Below are 20,969 nucleotides of genomic sequence, written 5' to 3' on the forward strand. Positions count from 1 at the left end.
TAATAAATAATATGAAGGGGTAATTTGTGATTGTTGATTATCAATGCTTGATTATTTTCCTATTGATTGATTTAATGCTATGCAATTAGGTTTGGTCAAATTTAATTGTATGAGTTTAGAAATATTGATTTGAGATTCGAGATATGAGAATTGATGCTTAGGCTTAGTTTTAATAGGTAGACTAATTTATAAATGGTTAAGTCGAGATTCGAGAGATGAGGTTTAATACCGGTAAATTAACTCTGTGATTGTAATACGTAGCGAAAGCCCTTTATAGTCTGATTAATTGATGCATTGATGGTTGCTTATTATGATTTACCCTGGAATGTTGTTTATTAGTGAACCTATGCCCTAGGTTTTTCCTTCATTAATTTATCTCTTATTTTATTCCCTTCTTACTCTTACCTTTTAGTAGTTTAATTACCTTTTTACAATAATTTGGTTACTTGATAATTTAGATTGCTCTTAATTAATTAGGAATAAATTGACTTGTTTCCCTGTGGTTCGACCCTTCTTCCCTATCTACATAGTTAGTGGATTTAGGTTTTATTTTTGATTAGGTGAATACGACTTGAGCCTGTCAAATTTTGGCGTCGTTGCCGGGGAAACAATTTTATTTTTATTTTTATTTTCTGATTATTTTTTGTAGTCTAGATTATCCCCTTTTGTCTCAGAGAACGTTAGTTCTTTGAGGAAATTCTCATATTTGTCTTTTAGTTCCTTATTTATGCCCACATGTTCCAGATCAGGTTACATCCCATTCGATCCTGAGATTGAGCGCTCGTTTCATAGGCAAAGGAATCCCTATAGACAAATCCTGGCGGGTACTGAGGAAAATAATAATCGAAGAGACCCTCCAACTGATTCTAGTGACTCGGAAGTTCCTTCAGATTCAGAATCAGAGATGACGGCCCAATAGAAGCTCAGTGACTACTCGCAGCCAAAGCTCACAGATTTTCCGTACCTTACTCCAACTCCGGCCCTAGATGGAGTTCAATTTGAAATCAAGCCCCAATTTATCACTATGATAGAGAGGAAGCAATTTAGTGGAGCTAAGGGTGAAGATCCTAATCTTCACATTGCAGATTTTCGCCAATATTGCAACACCATTAGACAAGCCGGGGTCACGCAGGTTCAAATCAGGGAGATTCTTTTTCCCTTTTCATTATGTGGCAAAGCTAAATTATGGTTTAATGGTTTAAATAGAAATGCACTTGGTATTACTGACTGGGAAACTCTTGGCTTGAATTTCTATAATAAATATTACCCTGCAGAGAGAACAGTTGTACTAAGGAGTGTTATTCAGAACTTCGCCCAAGAAGCTGATGAAACTTTATATGAGGCTTGGGAAAGGTTCAAGGATCTACAGAGAGAATGCCCCCACCACAATCTGGCACAATGGCAATTGATCCAAGCTTCTACAATGGACTTGGAAATTCATCTAGATCAATTCTAGATTCTGCAGCTAGTGGGAGATTCATGAATTTAAATGTGGATTATGCCGGATAGGTTATCGAAGATATGGCAATACACAATTCTCAATACGGGAATCCGAGAGGGTTTGCGAATAAAGGAAAACATAATAATCTTACTGCTATTCTTAACTCTATAGCTAATGTTTCTGCTGTTGCTAACAATGAAGCTTTTTGTGAAAATTGTGGAATTGTAGGGCATTAGGAGCAAGATTGTAGGAGTTCCATGGAACAAGTTAATGCCTTCCAAACCTATAGGAAAAATAACCCATATTCCAACTCTTATAATCCTGGTTACCGGAATCATCCATATCTTTCGTACCGGAGTACCAATGTACAAAACCCTCCACCTCCACAACAACCACAACAGCAACCTCCACCACAACAGAAATATTACCATACTAATTCTGGCCAGAAAAACCAAGCACAACCCTCATCATCTTCTGACCCTGCTATGACAGAAATTAGAGCAATGCTTACTAACATGCAAAAGCATATGGAGAGTAGGGATGCGCAAATTGATTCAATTTTAGCCCATAATAAAATCATGAATAATCAAATTGCACAATTTTCATCTACCCTACAGACCCGTCAACAGGGAGCTCTACCATCACAACCAATCCATCCCACAGATCATGCCAATGCAATCACTCTAAGGAGTGGTTCACATTATGATGGACCTCTTATGCCAAAGGAAGATGGACCAGTTCCTGATCCAGATTCCTCTATACCAAACGCTAATCCTGCTAACCCTGCAGGGCTACAAATAGATACTAACCCTTCTAATGTTTCTTTGCAGGGTAAATTCCAAGATAAGGGAGGAGATGTGCAGAGCCCATTTATCAAACTACCGTTCCCTAATAGACAATTGAAGAGTAAGTTTGATAAACAATTCGATAAGTTCTTGGAGGTTGTGAAAAACTTGCAGGTAACAATTCCTTTCATTGATTTAATCACTCAGGTTCCTGCATATGCTAAATTTATGAAAGACATTCTGACTAGGAAAAGGGCCTTTAATGAGGTAGAAACTGTAGCTTTTACAAAGGAATGTAGTGCCTTATTGCAAATAAATCCCCTCCTAAATTAAAGGGATCCTGGTATTTTTTCTATCCCTTGTCATATAGGGAATGTTTTTATTGATAAAGCTTTGTGTGATTTGGGTGCCAGTGTTAGTATTATGCCATCGTCTGTCTGTGCTAAACTTAATATGGGTGATTTAAAAGTTACTAATATAACTTTTCAAATGGAAGATCATTTTGTAAAATACCCTCTAGGTATTTTAGAGGATGTCCCTGTCAGAGTTGGTAAATTTTTTATCCCTGTTGATTTTGTAGTTTTAGACATGGTTGAGGATACACAAATACCCATTATATTATGTAGGCCTTTCCTCCATACTGCAGGAGCCATTATTGATGTAAAAAATGGTAAACTAACCCTTTCTGTCGGTGATGATAATGTTACTTTTAATTTAGGGAAAGTTTTGAAAGGGCCTATGCTAGAGGAAAATTGTTGTTTTATTGATGTAATTGATATAATGGACGATATTTATGATGATAGCTTGCCACAGGTTCTTGCAAGGGATCCCTTGTAGGAAATTCTTTGTGGGAATTTATCAGCAAATAATGCAAGCGTCAGGGGTAATGAAGTACATGATATTGAAAGAGCTCTTTCCCTAAAAGAGTTAGACCCCAAATAGACAATGAAGGTAGTAAATTTAGTTAAGGAATCGAAACCTGCAGAGGTCAAGAAACCTGAACTAAAACCTCTCCCTTCTCATTTAAAATATATTTTTCTATATGAGCAGGAACTATACCCCGTGATCATCAGTACTGCACTTGATGACCTACAAAGTTCCCAACTTCTAGGGGTTATTCAAACCCATAAGAAAGCAATTGGGTATAGTATTGATGATCTCAAGGGTATTACCCCTGATTTTTGTATGCACAGGATACATTTAGAGGATAACTATAAGCCTTGCATTCAACCCCAGAGAAGATTGAATCCTAACATAAAGGAAGTAGTCAAGAAAGAGGTTATGAAATTACTCGATGCAGGTATTATCTATCCTATTTCTGACTCCAAGTGGGTAAGTCTTGTGCAGGTAGTGCCTAAAAAAGGTGGGATGACTGTGATTACTAATGCGAAAAATGAATTAATCCCCACTAGAACTGTAACAGGGTGGCGTATGTGCATTGATTATCGTAGATTAAATACCTCCACTAAAAAGGACCACTTCCCCCTCCCCTTTATAGATAAAAAGCTTGAGAGGTTAGCTAACCGTGAGTTCTTTTGCTATTTGGATGGGTATTCGGGATTTTTCCAAATTCCAATTCACCCTGAAGATCAGGAAAAGACTACCTTTACATGCCCTTATGACACTTTTGCATATCGTAGGATGCCCTTTGGTTTATGTAATGCCCCCGCTACCTCTCAACATTGCATGATGAGCATTTTTTCTGATTTCATAGAGTCTATTATGGAAGTCTTTGTGGATGATTTTAGCGTGTACGGTTCTTCATTTGATTCATGTCTAATAAATCTCGCTAAAATTTTGAAACGATGCGAAGAATGCAATTTGGTACTAAAGTAGGAGAAATGTCACTTTATGGTGATAGAGGGAGTAGTTCTAGGTCACATTGTATCTGACAAGGGCATACAAGTAGATAAAGATAAGATTTCAGTGATTGTATATGACAAGGGAATAAAAGAAGAGTGATTGTTCTTTTGATGTTATGATTGGAAAAATATTGATGTTTTGTGTTTCAAAGTTGAAAATTTCCAATGTGAGACAAAAAGAAAAAGAGCAAAGAAAAAAATTGTTTCAAATGTTCAAATGTTCTATGTGAAGGTTGCTCAAGAAAAAAAGAAAAAATTCAAGTTTGAAAAACATAAAAAAAGAAAGAAAAGAAAAAAAAAAATAAGTAGATCAAAGTTTGTTTTAATTCACTCTAATTCTTATTATCATACTTTGTGAGTGAATATGTAAGTGTTGGGATTGTTGTTATGTATGGGATTGCTTGGTGATATTTTGTGGAGTTAAGTTGTGATTGGAGATGTTATGGTCATTACTTGTTTTTGACCTTGGGTTTTATCAGGATAGGGCTCCCTTAAGCATGGCTTTGCTCTCACATTTTCCTAAATTTATCCTACCCTTTACCCTAGCCTTACATTACAAGCTTTAAAGACCTTCCGACCTTTGCGCATAAGAGTTGTATTAATGTGAAAGTGTTGTTTATCAATGCAAGTTATGATTTGGCATATTTCGAGTCAACTAGTAGGTTGAGCGTACATCTTTTTAAACACACAATATTGTTCACATATAAAGGGTGTAATCCCCCATATTTTTAACTTAATTATAATTTATTTATATATTATTCTTACAAATATTTTTATGTCAGTTTCATTAAATAAGTTAATTTTTATGAAAAGATTTAAGTAAACTAATATGTTTTTAACTAATTTACAACAATTTTAACATTATAGCCCAAAACCCAAATATTACTTCTAGTCTAATTAGGAAACCCAAAGCCCAAATAAAACCCTCAAAACCCTTACCCTTCTCCCCCTTCTCACGTGAAAAAAAAAAAGAGCAGCTTCACTTCTTCCTCCTTCTCCTTCATTCGAGCAGCTAACAAGAAAAAAAAAAAAAAAAAAAAAAATCCCGAAGTTTCTGCCTCTGCCGCCGCGCCGCCCAGCCCAGCCGACTTTTGCAGTTCGCCTCTCCTCTCTTCTCCTTCCTCTTATTTCTGTTTTCTTCATTTCTTGTTATTTTGATTAAAGATTCAATTTTTATTTGATTTCAATTATAAAATTATTGTTATTAGGCTTTAATAGTATGTATAAATTACAAAAGATTATAAATTTATGGGTTTTGTATGTCTAAATTATTAAATAAAATTTCAGATTATGTATTTTGCATATTTTAGGGTTTAAAGCATTGATTTTTCATGTTTTAGGGCTTGATAACGTGTTAATCAAACTATCTAATCATACTATGTTTAAATTACGTTAAAATATAATTATCTTAATCATAAATAAATTTTCAGATTTATTAAAGTTTCAATTTTTATGAACAAGTAGTGTTAATTTCATGTTTTTATGCTTCTAAACCTACAAAATAATTATTGTGAGTATTTTGTGATTGAAAAAGCTTTGAACTTTATATTCTAACTTTAAAAATAACTTTCAGATTTCATACCTTTTATTTTGAAGCCTCTAATTGCATTGAATTGATATATTCTTGGGTTTTTAACACACTAACTTGCTATATAATGACTAATTCAAGTAATTATGCTTGGGGGTTATTTTAGATATTTAAAACAAATTTCCAGATTTATTTACCCACGTTAAAGTTACTGTAATTTGATATAAAACACTATATTTTCATAATTCTAACATATAAACTTAAAGTTGGGATGTTATATTACTAACTTTGATTTTTGGGGACAATTTAAAGGCTTTATTTTGGTGATTTAAGAGGTTTTAAAGTAGTTTAGTATTGCTGTAATTTTAATTGCTTTGGTATTGATTATTACTAATTGTTTGGTTTAGGAGAGGACTTTGTAGAAGGCGACTTCTAGTTTTAAAGTGGCCAACCGGATTGTTTACACAAGGTACGTACAAGGTACGAAACCTTGCTTGTAGGTGCATGTTTAAGGACAGATCGAGAACTTAGTATCATGTATAGGATTGACTGGGTTAAATTGTCTGGTTATACATTGTGAATTTCAAATAATGTGCACTAGTTTATAATGCAAGTATTATTTGTGCTTTAATTATGCAAGGTGCGCTTAAAGGAAAAGGTATGTGATTGGTGTAAAGATCAAATTATTACTCATTCATGATTATGTAAACAGGATGAGTAAAGGAGAAATTCAAGTCTTGTAAGACGAGGTTAAGGTTTTAGGGTGCCTTATGCACTCAAGGTGTTTATACACCGAGGTAGTAATGAATAATTAATAAATGTTGTTTGTCACTAATAAATCAAGAATCTAAATTGAGAATTTGCCATGTTTGATTGAATTGCTTTTGGGATGTTTGTATTGATATGTATATGAGTCATCACCAAGTCTAAACCTGTAAATCACGTAAAGTGCAAGATGGATGAGCAATAAAACTCTGGAATGGTGCACATCTAGAGTAATGACAATCAGGGGTTGGGGTACATGGGGGTATTAGCCATGTACTTTTATCAAGGCCGTCTGATCTACGAGTCTCTTATTTCAAATATTATTTTTCTAAAACTAGGAGTTAGGTGAGATCTCATACTAACTACGGTCACGGAGTCGCGCCCGTGGTCGTTGGATGTTTATTGATGTTTCCGAAAGGAGGCATGGGGTTTTTCTTTATTGATGTTCCAAATGGGACATGGGTTGGACAACCTTGTCTATTGTTAAATCCAATGAAATAAATAAATGAGTCAGTTAATATTAATTAGTAAGGTCTTAACAAATTTAATAATTGAGTCATGAATTGAGTCTATATTTAATGGTGCTTGTGTTTGAATATTAGTAGCATGTTAGGTATTTTCTTAATTTGTTTTCGCAGCTTGTATGTACTCAGCTTTGCTGACTGCGTGCTTTTGTGTGTGTCTTTCTTTGGTCATGGCCTTCGCCTTTCAATGACCCTGTGACGATCCAAATTTTACACTTGTAATATTGGGGAGCAGAATAACCACAGGTTCTTACACATGCAGCATTCATCAGGGTTGTGGGATCTCGAGTAGAGAGTTGGTTGTTTGCATATTATTTCTTTTGCAAGTTTGAATTTATTTTAATTCGATTTTAGTTGACACTAATTCTTTTGGGTTTGAATTTATTTGAACACTGAATTTAAGCACTTACTACTTTTATTGGGTTTTGAATAAGGGTCTTAATGGTTCCAACTTGTATCACTTATTTTGATTCAATTCCTTTGTTTTGAGATTTATTTAAAACTGTTTTGGTTTTCCGCTGCAAATTTCTGAGATAGCCTTAACGTTTGAACACGTGGCGATAGCACACCAGTAATTCTCTTGAAATTGTTCAGGTTATATACAGGTTTCTCACAGGTTTTTAAGAGAGAATTATTGGGGTGTTACAAAGGGGTTGGTTGGAGAGCGATCGAGTACATCTTTTACTCGCCACATAATTGAGAGTTGAGTGTGTAAGCACTAGTCTTGAATTATATATGCTCATGTGGTTTGCTCTACTTGACAATTGTTGGGGAGGAAGAATGATTAGATGAATCAGATTGATTGACATTGAAGCATGTTCATTAGATTTATCTTAAATCGTTTGTGCTTGATTTTGTTTACTTAGGATGAAGCATGTTTTATATGTTCATTGATGAGCTCTATGCTTAGGGACAAGCAAAGGTTTTGGGGGAGTTTGATGTGTCCAATCATTTAGTGTTTTACCCCCGTCCCTTGGTCATAATTAGTAGTGTTTTTGGCTCTTTAGAGCCACTTTTAGTACTAATTAGTGTTTTCTAGTGTTTTTGTAGTTTTTCTTGAGTTTTGTAGGGAATCGCACATTTGGAGCGTTTTCCGGGTTTTTCATGGAGCAACTACGAACATTAAGAGGACACGACCATCTTTGAAGCCCAAGACCAGTTAGAGCTGGTGATTAAGGGCTCGGTGTGTGATACCGGGGCATTTGGACCGAGTATTCAAGACCCGAAGAGGAAATTCGGATTGGGCCGGAGAATCTAGCCCAATCGAAGTCCAAGCCACGAGGAAGAGACCGGGCCCGATCAGGCAAGCTTGCGCCCGATCGGCCAGGCGCGCAGAAGAGGGCACCAGCAAAAAGGCGCGCCCGATTGGGTGAGCATCAGCTCGATCGGGCGCGGCTTCCCAGGAGGACCCTGAAGAAAAAGGCGGGCCCGATCGGGCGGTCCTTCGCCCGATCGGGCGCGTGCTTTTGGAGCTGAGATTTTAGTTTTCAATTAGGATTTGTTTTAGGGATGTTTAAGTACGATTTTTGTACGTAATTTTGATTACCTTCTATTTTATACTTTCTCTCTCTACTTAGAATATTTTCTCTCTCTTAAAGTCTCTCAACTTTGTTCTTAATTCCATTCCTTTATCTAGATTAGTTTTGGTAACAATTTCTTCTCTTTTAATTTCAGTTATTTTCTTTAATTCTTTCATCATGTCTTATTTTATTGTTTTGATTAGTTTAGATTTAATTATGCGTGAGTAGTTTTGTTTCTAGGGTTTATGGGGATCTAATAAATAATATGAAGGGGTAATTTGTGATTGTTGATTATCAACTCTTGATTATTTTCCTATTGATTGATTTAATGCTATGCAATTAGGTTTGGCCAGATTTAATTGTATGAGTTTAGCAATATTGATTCGAGATTCGAGAGATGAAAATTTATGTTTAGGCTTAGTTTCAATAGGAAGACTAATTTATAAATGGTTAAGTCGAGATTCGAGAGATGAGATTTAATACCGGTAAATTAACTCTATGATTGTAATACGTAGCGAAATCCCTTTATAATCTGATTAATTGATGCATTGATGATTGCTTATTATGATTTACCCTGGAATATTGTTTATTAGTGAACCTATGCCCTAGGTTTTTCCTTCATTAATTTATCTCTTATTTTACTCCCTTCTTACTCTTACCTTTTTAGTAGTTTAATTACCTTTTTACAACAATTTGGTTACTTGATATTTAAATTGCTCTTAATTAATTAGGAATAAATTGAGTTGTTTCCCCGTAGTTCGACCCTTCTTCCCTATCTACATAGTTAGTGGATTTAGGTTTTATTTTTTATTAGGTGAATACGACTTGAGCCTCTCAGGGGGGTGCTGGAGACCTTCGAAAATCTTAGCCGTACAAGATGGAAATTTTATTTTGTTTGATTATTTATCTATTACAACACATAATTTTTGCACCTCAAAAAAATCGTCATTTTGCACTTTAATTTATTATTGTCTTTGAATTTGTATAGTATTCAAGATTAAATAGGATACAAGACAGAATATGTTAGAATTTGGTTGTAAATTAAACAGTAGGGAATAGGGATGATTATATAGTTAGGAGTATACAAGATTAATTTTAATCATTTAAAAAAAAAGTGTAGAGGATTAAGTTAAAACAAGGACAAATATTTTTTTTATTTTTTTTATTTTTTATTTTTTTTTACGAAAAAACAAGAAAAAAATTGGAATATAATGTTTTTTTAAAAAATAACTTATTCTGCATTTAGGTGAAATTGTCCTGCATTTAGTACCCCCTTTTTTATTTATCAGGTTGTTTCAATCCTTTTTGCATTTTTACTAATTTGAGATTGTAATTTGATAATAATCATATTATTTACAATTTAAATAAAGTAATTTGCGTTTTTGAGTTTCGTTCAAAATGTTATTATATGATAATTTCGTAAATAATAAAAATTTAGAGCACAACTTCCAAGTTTATAACAGAGCTTCCAAAATGATTAGGACGACCCTGGGTATAAGCTTTAAATATCCAGCAAGAAGTATGAAGTCCACTTCAAATTTCCTACATAAAATTCAAAAGTGATTGACTAAGTATATTCACAGAGAAACAATATCTTCAAAAAAAATTCTATTGTAGAAATAGCCTCGGAAACGTAGATGGGGCATATCAAGTATCTTACATTCAGAATCAGAATTAATATGGCATGACCCATTTGAAAAAAGTAACATCAAAAGTTGTATATGGACTTAGGGCCTATTTTGTTCAGCTGAATTTCAATTCAGTTGAGTTCAACTCCAATCAGTTCTGCTGATTTCAGTTAAGTTCCTAATTTCCTTTACACATAAACAATTCATTTCAACTTTAGTTTGTTCATTTTAGTTCAGCCTCAGTCAGTTTAGTTCAATTGTTTTCAGTAAATCGGAACAGACCCTTGTTGTGACTAGATTTATTAAATTTTAAAAACAAATTGTTTATCTTTTCTTTACTTGTTTACCGGTTTACTATAGCAAACAACCCATTATATTTTTCCCCCCAAAAGACATATTTTAGTACTAGTGCCAAACTTAGGCCCCGTTCTTTAGAACTGCCCTGCTCTGCTTTACTCTGCTCTGTTCAAAAGAAATCTACTCTGCTTTATTTTCAAATAATAATTAATATTGTATTGATTATAATAATTTATTATTTTGAATAATTAAAATAATTATTAATATTAAAAATAATTTTAATAATTATAAATATTAATAATAATTATCAATAATAATATTAAATAATTCAAACTATTAAAAATGAATATTTAATAATATTATCAATTAATAATTTCTAATAATTATAAAAATTCTTTCAAATAAATAAATAATAATAATAATGTAGGGAATATTTCAAGCGCTAATCCCCTAGCTTGAACCCCACTGTGATCATACATTAAAGTACGGTGGCGTCCAAAAGGGAAGAAGATAGAGCAAAAGAGTCGCCAACAAGTTTTTTTTTAGGAACTTGTAAACTGTTCACGAGGTGAAGGTTACACCCCTTAACGATCAAAGAGATCGTCAACTCCATCAGGTCTTGAACCAAATAGGGTTCGGGGATAAAGGTACAAATCCAACCTAAAAGAGATTGAACCTGCCCTAATAATAGGCCTCTACTTTATTGAGATCGTATTCATGAGCGCTTTCTGACTAACATGCAATCAATAGGATTAATCCTAAACATGTTTATCTATATTAGTTAAATTTAATACGCAAATAAATTTATTATTGGCGATCACTTGAATTATAATCAAATTAACCCTGAACAAGATTATTAATTATCTTATTAAGCGTGATTACAAGTACAAATTCCCTTTAAACATGCATAAAAGGCGTGATCAAGCAATAACAATAAATATCAAGCAACATAATAATAATAATAATAATAATAATAATAATAATAATAATAATAATAATAATAATAATAATAATAAAAATAATATTAATAATAATAATAATAATAATAATAATAATAATAATAATAATAATAATAATAATAATAATAATACTAATAATAATAATAATAATAATAATAATAATAATAATAATAATCATCATCATCATCATAAAATTATAATCATAATTAAAATAATCATGTTAAAGCATAAGAATAGCAAGAACCTAGGTATGATACTAGCAAGATTAATAACAAGCCCTAGCATGTCACTAAACATAAAAAATCAAAGCTTTAACCCTAACATGATACTAACAATCACAAATATTAGGAAGAACATAAAAGACATCATACTTTTAATCATACTTAATATTAAAGTTACCCTAGACATGATACTAGGAATTTATTGTTGTCACCCTAAACATCAAATTAAAGAAAACATCATAACATGATACTAGAAATCAAAATAACAATCTAAGCATGATTTCTATATCATAATATCAATTAAACCATTAAAGTACTTACTTGGATGCCTCGTACCTCTTTCTAATAACAAAATACACACATTAGTAACTTCAAGGAAAATAATAAACAAAACAATTAAATTAAATAATTGAAAGATAGATTTGGGACCAAACCCTCAGAAATTAAACCTTTCACGTCTAGGGCGAAGGCAACTTCGAATATGGCTAGGTGTATCGAAGTCTAATGTATGCGGAATTTTGTATTTGAGAGAAAGTTAGTTTAGAAAAGAGAGAGAGAGAGAGAGAGTAATCAAGAGAATCTTGATGAGAGTTGGTGAGAGAGAGAATTAGAGAATTGATGAGAATTGGTGATCGAAAACGGAGAATTTAGCACGTTATTTATAAAGAAAATCAGCCAAAAAGATAAGATATCTAAACAGAGTCTGGCGCACATAAAATTGAATTAGCGCCAACGCTAGCTATTGGCGCCAGACGCCAACATTAGCGCCAGGCGCTACAGCTGGCGTTTGGCGCTGATCTGGAAATTCACGCGTTTTCTTAAAATCAGATAAAATTGCCGTACAGGAGGATAAAATCGTATCTTTCCTCAAAAAATGTTCTTTGATTTTAATTAAAACTCTGAAAAGTCAACAAAAGTCAATTTATCAATGCTAATTGAATTAGGAATGAAAAGAACCTTCTAGAAGAATCTAGAAGACTAAAATCATTCCTAATTTCATTAGGAATGAAAAATCTATATTAGGCCCTCCCCTAGATCATTGGGCCGCACATAAGGCTCAAACCGGGCCCAGTTCAGTAATTTGGCCATAACTTCCTCAATATTCATCGGAATTGGGCTTATAATATATAGTTGAAAAGCTCTTGTCAAGCCCCATCCAACTACACTACTATTGGACCCATATCATGGACCAACCAAACTGGATTGGCTATTTTCTTAAAATAAGTTTTCAAAAACAAAGAGAAGAGAAAAGAAATTAAAAGTATCCGCAACACTAGACTTTCCACACTTTCACTTCATTCGATTATGATTTGACGCGAAAGGTACTCATCACTGGGTTTGGTTTTGGGGAGACACAAATGGGTGTCTACAGAAGCCCCCACTTTGACTGAGTTTGGAGAAACGCGATTTTCGAAAACAAAAGTCAAAGTATCGATAGGGACGGAGAATGATTCAGAACGTTCTGCGATCCTAAATCACTCTTGTAACGCCGATACCTGCAAACTAGCGTTAGTTAAACAGATAAAATAGTTAAGAAACGCGTATCTTTCACCGTCGAGCACACGTCTCTGAAAGTAACCGATTTGCTGTCGCTTTCCTATTGTTTTGATGACCTCCTGCCAAGAGAATGCCATCCCGCTTGAAAACCGCTACGCTTGTAACTACTTCCAATATAGAAGATTGCTTCGCTTGAAACGATCCTCTTCCGCTTTGATAATATTACACGTCCAAGGGAATACCATCGAAGATTGCTTCGCTTGGAACAATCCTCTTCTGCTTTATGACCATCTTCCACGTCTAAGGGAACATGATCAAAGATTGCTTTACTTGAAACAATCCTCAGTTATTTTTGACAACTCTCCACAATCTAGGGAACGCCATCTTGCTGTTTCGATGTTCACTCGTCTCTGAACAAAGAGCTTCTTTTTTTTAATATGTCCACGCGTCTCTAAACAATAGAGCTTGAAAGAAATGTCCACGCGTCTCTGAATAAAAGAGCTTCGAATGATAATATTCCGAAGAAAAATTTTCGAAGACCAACGCTTGCTGATCTCTAAAGCTTGCTTGAACTTAGCTTTCATTATGCCAGTACGTCGACGGTTTGCTACTTGTGAACCATTATGTCTGTGCTTTTGCTGTGATGACAATCCTCTTTTCTTTAGGAATAGTTGCCAACACAACTCTTGTATGATGCATGACAATCCGATTTAGGGAAAGTTGCCAATGCTTCGTAACAATCTTTCATAAGGATGTTGCTACGATCGACAATCCACATCTTAGAATATAACTCTTGAAAGCAATCCACCTTGGAAATTTGCCAACGCTATGCGACAATCCTTTTAGGAAAATATTGCCACAATTGACAATTCGTGTCTTGGAACATTTGCAAAAAAAAAAAAGTCGACCGACAATCCACTTCGGGAAAATTTGCCACTTACTGAAATGAATGACAATCCACGTCAAGGAACCTTGGCCGATATTTATGATGAATAGAGTCTTACAAAAATCCTTTGGGAAATTTTGCCATAGGGAACTGGGTGTATGACAATCCAATCTCGGAAAACTTGCCAATGAGTCGATGAATGTATGACAATCCGAACTTGGAAAAACTTGCCAAACAAAAATGGAGCACGAAAATCCACGCTTGGAAACTTTGCCAGAGATGACAATCCAATCTTGGAAAAATTGTCGTTGAAGAAGATGCACGACAATCCATTTTTGGAAATATTGTCACTTGGGGATGACAATCCAATTTTTGGAAAAATTGTCGATTAAGAAGAATGCGCGACAATCCATATTTGGAAATATTGTCGTTTAAGTGCTTGTTTTTAAACTGATACGTTGGTTCTTGTAATGAGCCAGTGTTTTAGGCGCTTAAGCTAAGTGAGACGATTTTTTGTCAGGTCAATTACTTACTATGATTGTAATCGAGCCGACTACTAATCATGTCAATTTGCTTATAGGGGCTAACTGGCGTACCAAGGAACCCAAAATTGCTTCATGAAGTCAAAATAACCATTCTGAGAGGCTTCGAGCTCTGTCTCTGCTGAAATATCTCTGGCGCCAAGAATTCACTCTGCCGCCAGAAGCTGAGATCTAGCGCCAAGCGCTGAAATCTGTTTCCATGCGCTAGATGTTGTCGTCTGGCGCTAGAGTAGGGTCTTCCCTATTCTGCTGCACCTGTATTTATTTTTGACTATAGAACTTTGCTAATCTCTTTAATTATCCTAGGGTCGACCTAAGGTTTAGCGTCGCTTGACTCATTGACTTGACACGACTCAAGGCATAAACTTGACTCTCTGTGATTGACTCGAGGTTGACTCGACTCGAAGTGAAATGACACATGTGACTCATGACCCGTGTGTGATATTGTTGATTGTGCGACTCAAAAATGCAAAAAAGAAAAAAAATTCCGTCATTTTTGTGGAGGGTACCGACTTTCTCCCGAAAAAGAAAGATGTGAAAAAGGATCGAAGTATTTGAAGGTGCATGTTGAATGAGCTTAGTCAAATGTTGTTCGATACTATCTCTCAAGGTGCAAGGATTAATTCATCCTAGGCTATCTCAATGGTTGACTCAATGATGAAAGCATTTGGGTAACTTAGACACGGAGGCTAAGCACTTCATACTTTGTGATGCAATGACAATTATGATTGATGAGTGATGTTGATATGACAAGGCATGCTTCAGCGTTGTGTTAAGATTCCATGACAGAGGGTTCCTAAGGGAAATTATATTTGGTCATGTATCTGTGCGGTGTATGATAGTGATACTAAAGCTAGGCCGCAAAGGCTAAGTGCGTGGAAAGATATTATTTTTAGAAGAATTAAATAATGGTGACTCTTAGACTAGGTAGGCTAATGATGTAAGGATCAAGCCCCCAAGTCTAGCTCTACATGAAAAGGGATGAGGATTGGAGATCTCTTGATATGATCACGGTGTGTGAATGTGAATATGAATGCATGTTTATTACGGCCGCACCTCGATGTGAGGTTGCCTACGTATCCGTTAGGAATCAGGCCGAACGTAGCTCTAGCCGAACCTCGCACAAGTATGTATACCTCAAAAAGGTCTTTTTAAGGGTTGTAACGTGGTTAGGCTAAAGGTTTGAAGAAGAAGGGGATAAAGGCTCAAGACCTTAGATAAGCCCCCAAGGTGTGCAACTTTGCTTTTGTATTTTTTTTTTACTTGAGTTTCTACTCTTTTTTTAGCTCTTTTTTTTTGCTTTAGCGTTTATTTCATTTTTATAAGTGTGGGCAATCCCGATCATGCGGTCTATCACTCACTTGGCATTCATGTTTCTCAGGCACGGTACCGAGCACTCGATAAGAGACGCAATCTGAGAGGTGTTCTTATCAAAGATATTTTCATATCAAAGACATTGGAACACTTGGCTTTTTGTACACTTTTATTTATTTATTTGCTTTTGCTTATTTTTGCTATTATTTTTTATTTTGATCTTTTGAAATCACTCAAGCTTTCGAGATTGCATAAGTTACGCACCATCCCATCCCAAGGTTAGGTAGATGTGGGTTGAAAAATGAAAGGTCTATCGTTAGACAAGGCTCAAAGTGGTTTATGAAGAAAGGATTGTAAATTAGAAGGGTGAAAGGCAATATGATGTGGCTACAAGGGGTGCCTCAAATCATTGGTACACCTTGTGCTTAATTCGACAATGTGTTTATTTTTTTTTTTATTTTTTTTTTTATAATGCAATATAATGAAATGATCATATGCAAGAGAATAAATGCTCCTTTTATTAAAAAGGGGAAAAGGAAAAAGACTACAAAATTAATCTAAGAGAAAAGAAAGGTGTCTATGCTAGACTTATTGGGGAAAGGATAAATAAAGAAAAAAGAAAAAAGATTTCATGAAATCTCGTCGTTGAAGCTCGGCTTTTGTCATGTATTGTTTGCTCCGACATCATCCAATATTCTCGCTAGCTAGAGGCAATGGAATCTTATTTGCCTCTATGAGATCTTGAATGAGGTTTTGAAACCTGTAGCATTCATCAGTGGTATGACCGTTTCCTCGATGGTACTTGCAATAGGCGTTTGGATTCCATCTCGAAGATCGATTTTCTAGTGTTGGATCCTCGGTAGGGCCAATAGGTTTGATTAATCTTCGATCGTAGAGACGGTCGAACGCAACAACGTAGGTCATTCCAATGGGTGTGAGTTCTCTCCCTGGTTTCCTTTTAGATCCTTGATTTTCCATGGCTAAGACATTATTATGGTCAAAGGTACTAACATTATTACTAGAGTGGGCGTTTTCGGAAGAAGAAGGATTGTCCTTCTTCTTTCCTTTCCAGCCACTGTGATTACTATTGTTAGTAGCTTTTTGTTTTGCGAGGTCATCTTCGATTTCAATTCCGATGTCATAAACGGCCTTGAAGGTATTCAGATTGTGTTGATATTTTAAATGCTTCGAATACTTCTCTTGGAGATTCTTGATAAACATCCTCACAGATTCTTTTTCAGTGGGCACCTCAATCATCTTAGCGGAAGTTTCCCTCCATTTATTAAAGAAAGAAGTAAAGCCTTCATTCTCTTTTTGTCTTAGGATCTCAAGTTGTCTATAGTCGGTTTCAACTTAAATATTGCACTTGTACCTATCAATGAAAGCGTTTACTATTGATTCCTAGGTAGAGGTTTTCTCTTTGTCAAGGGAGAAGTACCATTGCTGGCAAACAGTCTCAAGAGATAGTGAGAACAGAGAGGGGAAAACCTTCTTATCGATACCCTTAATGTTCATTATAGTTTCGAAAGCTCTTAGATGGAAGTAAGGGTTATCCGTTGCCTTGAATTTAGGGATGTCAATGGCGTTGAACTTATGCGGAAGAAGTTCCTTGTCCAGCGAGACCCCTTGTGAACTCATGCCCTGAAGTTTATAGTCACTAGATAACTTCCTCAAACTTTCTTGCATGAGGTTCATTTGTTGTTACTTCACAGGGTCATCAATTTTGGGAGTTAAAGCCTTTAACACCTCAGTCACATCATTTAATTGATTCCTAAGTTCATTGACCTCTTCTTGACTTGCCATTATCTTTTTAGCCTTCCTCTTTTGACGAATTGGTTTATCAAAAAGTGAAACTTGAATAAAGAGGTTGTCCTTGATTAATTGCCCTTCTCTCCTCGACCAAGTACTGTGGAAAAGGAATTTGGGGATATCTATTGTTAATTATTTGACTCAAACTCTATTCAACATGCAATGGATGGAGGAAGTGAAGAAAGATTAAAATAGAATGTGAAGAAAAATGATGTAGATGGAGGGATATGAAGAATTAGGAATAGGATGTACCCCCAACTTAAATGACGGAAAAAACCGACTCATGCATGAACCTAAGACATGGTCATGGTGATGTGTACTCGAAGTGTGTGGTAAGACTAGTGAGTGTAGGTGATATGTTAAGACTCGTGTCATGACCATGGGACTTAGTGCCTAGACTCAATTAATGACTCGACAAGGTGTTATTGACAGCGAAATTTAACCGAATTAAGTAGTAAACTGGTTAATTAGACACTAGGTGATGACTCGATCAATAATCTGAACTGTCGGCATGCAAAACGACAGGACTGACGTCGCACTGTGTAGTGTAGCGCCAGACGACAGAGCTGTTGCCAGGCGCCACACTCCATAGAGTGGCGCTATAGTCCAGACTTTGGCGCCAATGTTGGAGCTTCAATCCGAGACTGTTTTCGGTGTTATTAATCGACAGGGGTATGCCTAAAGTCGTACTAGGTCAATTCTGATTAAAATATTAGACTTTATTGACTCAAATAAATAAATAAATTAATTAATTAATTAGGCAAAGTTCTTTAAGTCATTAATTTATTAAATCTCAACACAAGTCAAACAAACAGTTAAAAAAACATATATATGCACAACAAATAATGCACAATTAGTCAAGTAGGCACAATATGATGCAATGAGTTTGCAACCTAACCATGGCTCTAGTTCTCTAAAGTTCAGGATATGGTTTAGTCAATAGAGGGTCCATGGTTAATTGTCTGGATGCACCGCGCGGAAGCCTAACCGTGAAGGGTTGGCGCGAGTGGATGGGACACCGCGAGTTTTAGAAAAAACTCGCTTCCATGGTTTGGTGAATTCTACATTCTCAGATGTACCCTTTGTTGCTTAGAGCGTTCAATCAGGTAGATGGAGCATGAATTCCTAGAGGGTTATGTCCATATTTAGAACACATATGGGTTTCAGCAAAGTGAGAAAAACTCAGTCAGGAAGTAGGATCGAGCAAACAATACGAAAAACTGGTCGAAATTAGAACGTATATTTCTGGCTCGGTATTGGAAGAATTTAGCGCCAACGAACAGAGACTGGCGCCATCTTTTGGCTTTAGCGCCTGGCGACAGAGCTGTCGTCTGGCGCTAAAGCCAAAATATTGGCGCTAACTTCTGTTCGCTGACGCTGACGAGGGGAAAACTAGGTCGTTATCTAATCTTCCCTCGGTCAAACTAAATTTATAAACACTTAACAAACCTAAATACGAGTATAGAGGCAAGTCAAGGGTCGAACCCAAAGGAACGGTAATGTTCAAGCACTTTCAATTATGCGCCTAAGCTAGGTCGAAGACGAAGGTAAGAGAGAATACTAACAACTAACAAAACAAGTAACCAAAGAAATAAAACACTAGGAATGGGGATCAACAAGTAATCATGTCAATTGCAACAACTTGAAAGAGTATGCCAATCAAAGGTTGTGAGGACTAATGAAAAGAGCAATCAATTGGAATCAAAGAGCTATCTCCTAATTGTTAAGCAAGGGTTCACTATGAATAACAAATCAAGAGAATCACAATCAAAACCAATAGACAATTGCAATCCCTAAATCAATTGTTCGTGTCATTAGCAATTACAATGCAATCTAGCATAATTCTCAAGGCCTAATTGAATTACACACATGCAAACCTTCATTAATCACTTTAATCTCAACAATTAATCAACACAATTCCAAAATTAATCACAATTAATCAATCATACAAGTTTCACCCAATTCCTAGCCAACAACTACTCAAACAACATCATCAAATCAACTTTCAACTATAGAGAACAAGAATCAACAAAATATCAAGAACAATTACTCTAATCAAACATCAAATATCAAAATCAAACCAAACAAACATCAAATTAAACAAAGCAATTGAATGAGATAGAGTTTAGAAATTCTCATTGATAATTAGGAAGATCTCCAACACAATTGTCACACTTGCATCTTCAATCTCTTAATCACCATTGAAATTCCTCACTTTCTCTCTCTAAAACTACTCCTAATCTAGCCTAAGAGAGAGAAACTCTCAACCTAAGAGAGAGAAAACTAAGCTCTAAACTAATTCAGAAAATAGAATAAAAGTTGGTTCCTAATTATCCCCAAAAATTGGGTATTTAAACTAAGCTAATAAAAATAATAAAAGAAGGGAAATAAAATAAATACACTAAGAAAAAGAAAGTAAAAATAAGAAAGGAAAATAAACTAAGAAAAGAGAAATAAGAAAAGAGAAATAAAAATAAAAGGAAAAGGAAAAGTAAAAATAAAAGATAAAAGAAAAAGAAAACAAAAATAAATCAAAAGAAGTCAGCTTTGATTTTTTTTGCTGCTTGATCTCCATTGAAGCACAACACCACCATCACCGTCCATCAATCTTCATCAACTCCAATCATCACCGCTCATCCTCATCATTTATCATCGGGCATCGATCAGGGCCGTTAGTCTTCATTAAAACCACGTGAGGAGCTTGTGATACGGGTTCAAATTGAACCCAGAAAGCCGCGCCCGCGGTGGTCTAAGCCGCGCCCTCTCCATAGCCACCGCGTCCGCGGGAAGACCTCGGGACAACCGCGGCTACTTACTGCCTGATTTGTGACATTGAGCCCGCGTCCGCTCCTCTCACACCCGCGTCCTCGAGGAATTCCAATTGAATTGGGGGAAATGAAGGAGGTTGCGAGAGTGGTGGCTGTTGGTGGTTTGCGTGGTGGTGGAGGCAGCAGCGTGAGGCTTTGGTGACGGAAACGGAGTGCGAAGGTGGCTGATTTGGTGGTGTGTTTGGAGGTGTGTGAGGAGGTAAAAGGAGGTAGCAGGTGGCTGCGTTGGCTGCTGATTTAGTGTTAATTGCAGTTGGGTGTTGCTGCTTGTGTTGCGTGGATGTTGTGTGGCTGCAGTTGGTATTGTTGCGTGAGGTGATGGCTGGCGGTTGCGTGAGGTGGTGGTGTGCGTGTTGTTGCGGGATTTGTGGCAGCAGGGGCTGCTTTGTGTGGAGTTGTTGTTGTTGCGTGGAGGTTGAGTGTGTGATGGTGGCTGGTTTGTTGTTGCTGCAATTGTTTGTTGCTGCGTGAGTTGTGCGTGGCTGGGAGCAGGGGAGCTCGGTGTGGTGAAGGATAAGAAATGGTGGGGTGAAGGGTATAATGGCAGCAAAAGGGGGAGATTT

At 35.8% G+C, this 20,969-nt stretch overlaps 1 non-coding gene and 1 pseudogene across 1 annotated transcript; both read right to left on the reverse strand.

Annotated features, from left to right (window-relative positions):
* The window catches only part of LOC145636817 (phosphoribosylglycinamide formyltransferase, chloroplastic-like), a 68,731-nt pseudogene that overhangs the window by 6,418 nt on the left and 41,344 nt on the right, over positions 1-20,969 (reverse strand).
* LOC145637488 (small nucleolar RNA R71) lies at positions 1,286-1,392 on the reverse strand. Its single transcript, XR_014114267.1, has one exon. It is a non-coding gene; the product is annotated as a small nucleolar RNA R71 (small nucleolar RNA).

Source organism: Chenopodium album, chromosome 6 (genome assembly GCF_948465745.1).
Source record: "Chenopodium album chromosome 6, dcCheAlbu1.1, whole genome shotgun sequence".
In the NCBI taxonomy this organism is placed as follows: Eukaryota; Viridiplantae; Streptophyta; class Magnoliopsida; order Caryophyllales; family Amaranthaceae; genus Chenopodium; species Chenopodium album.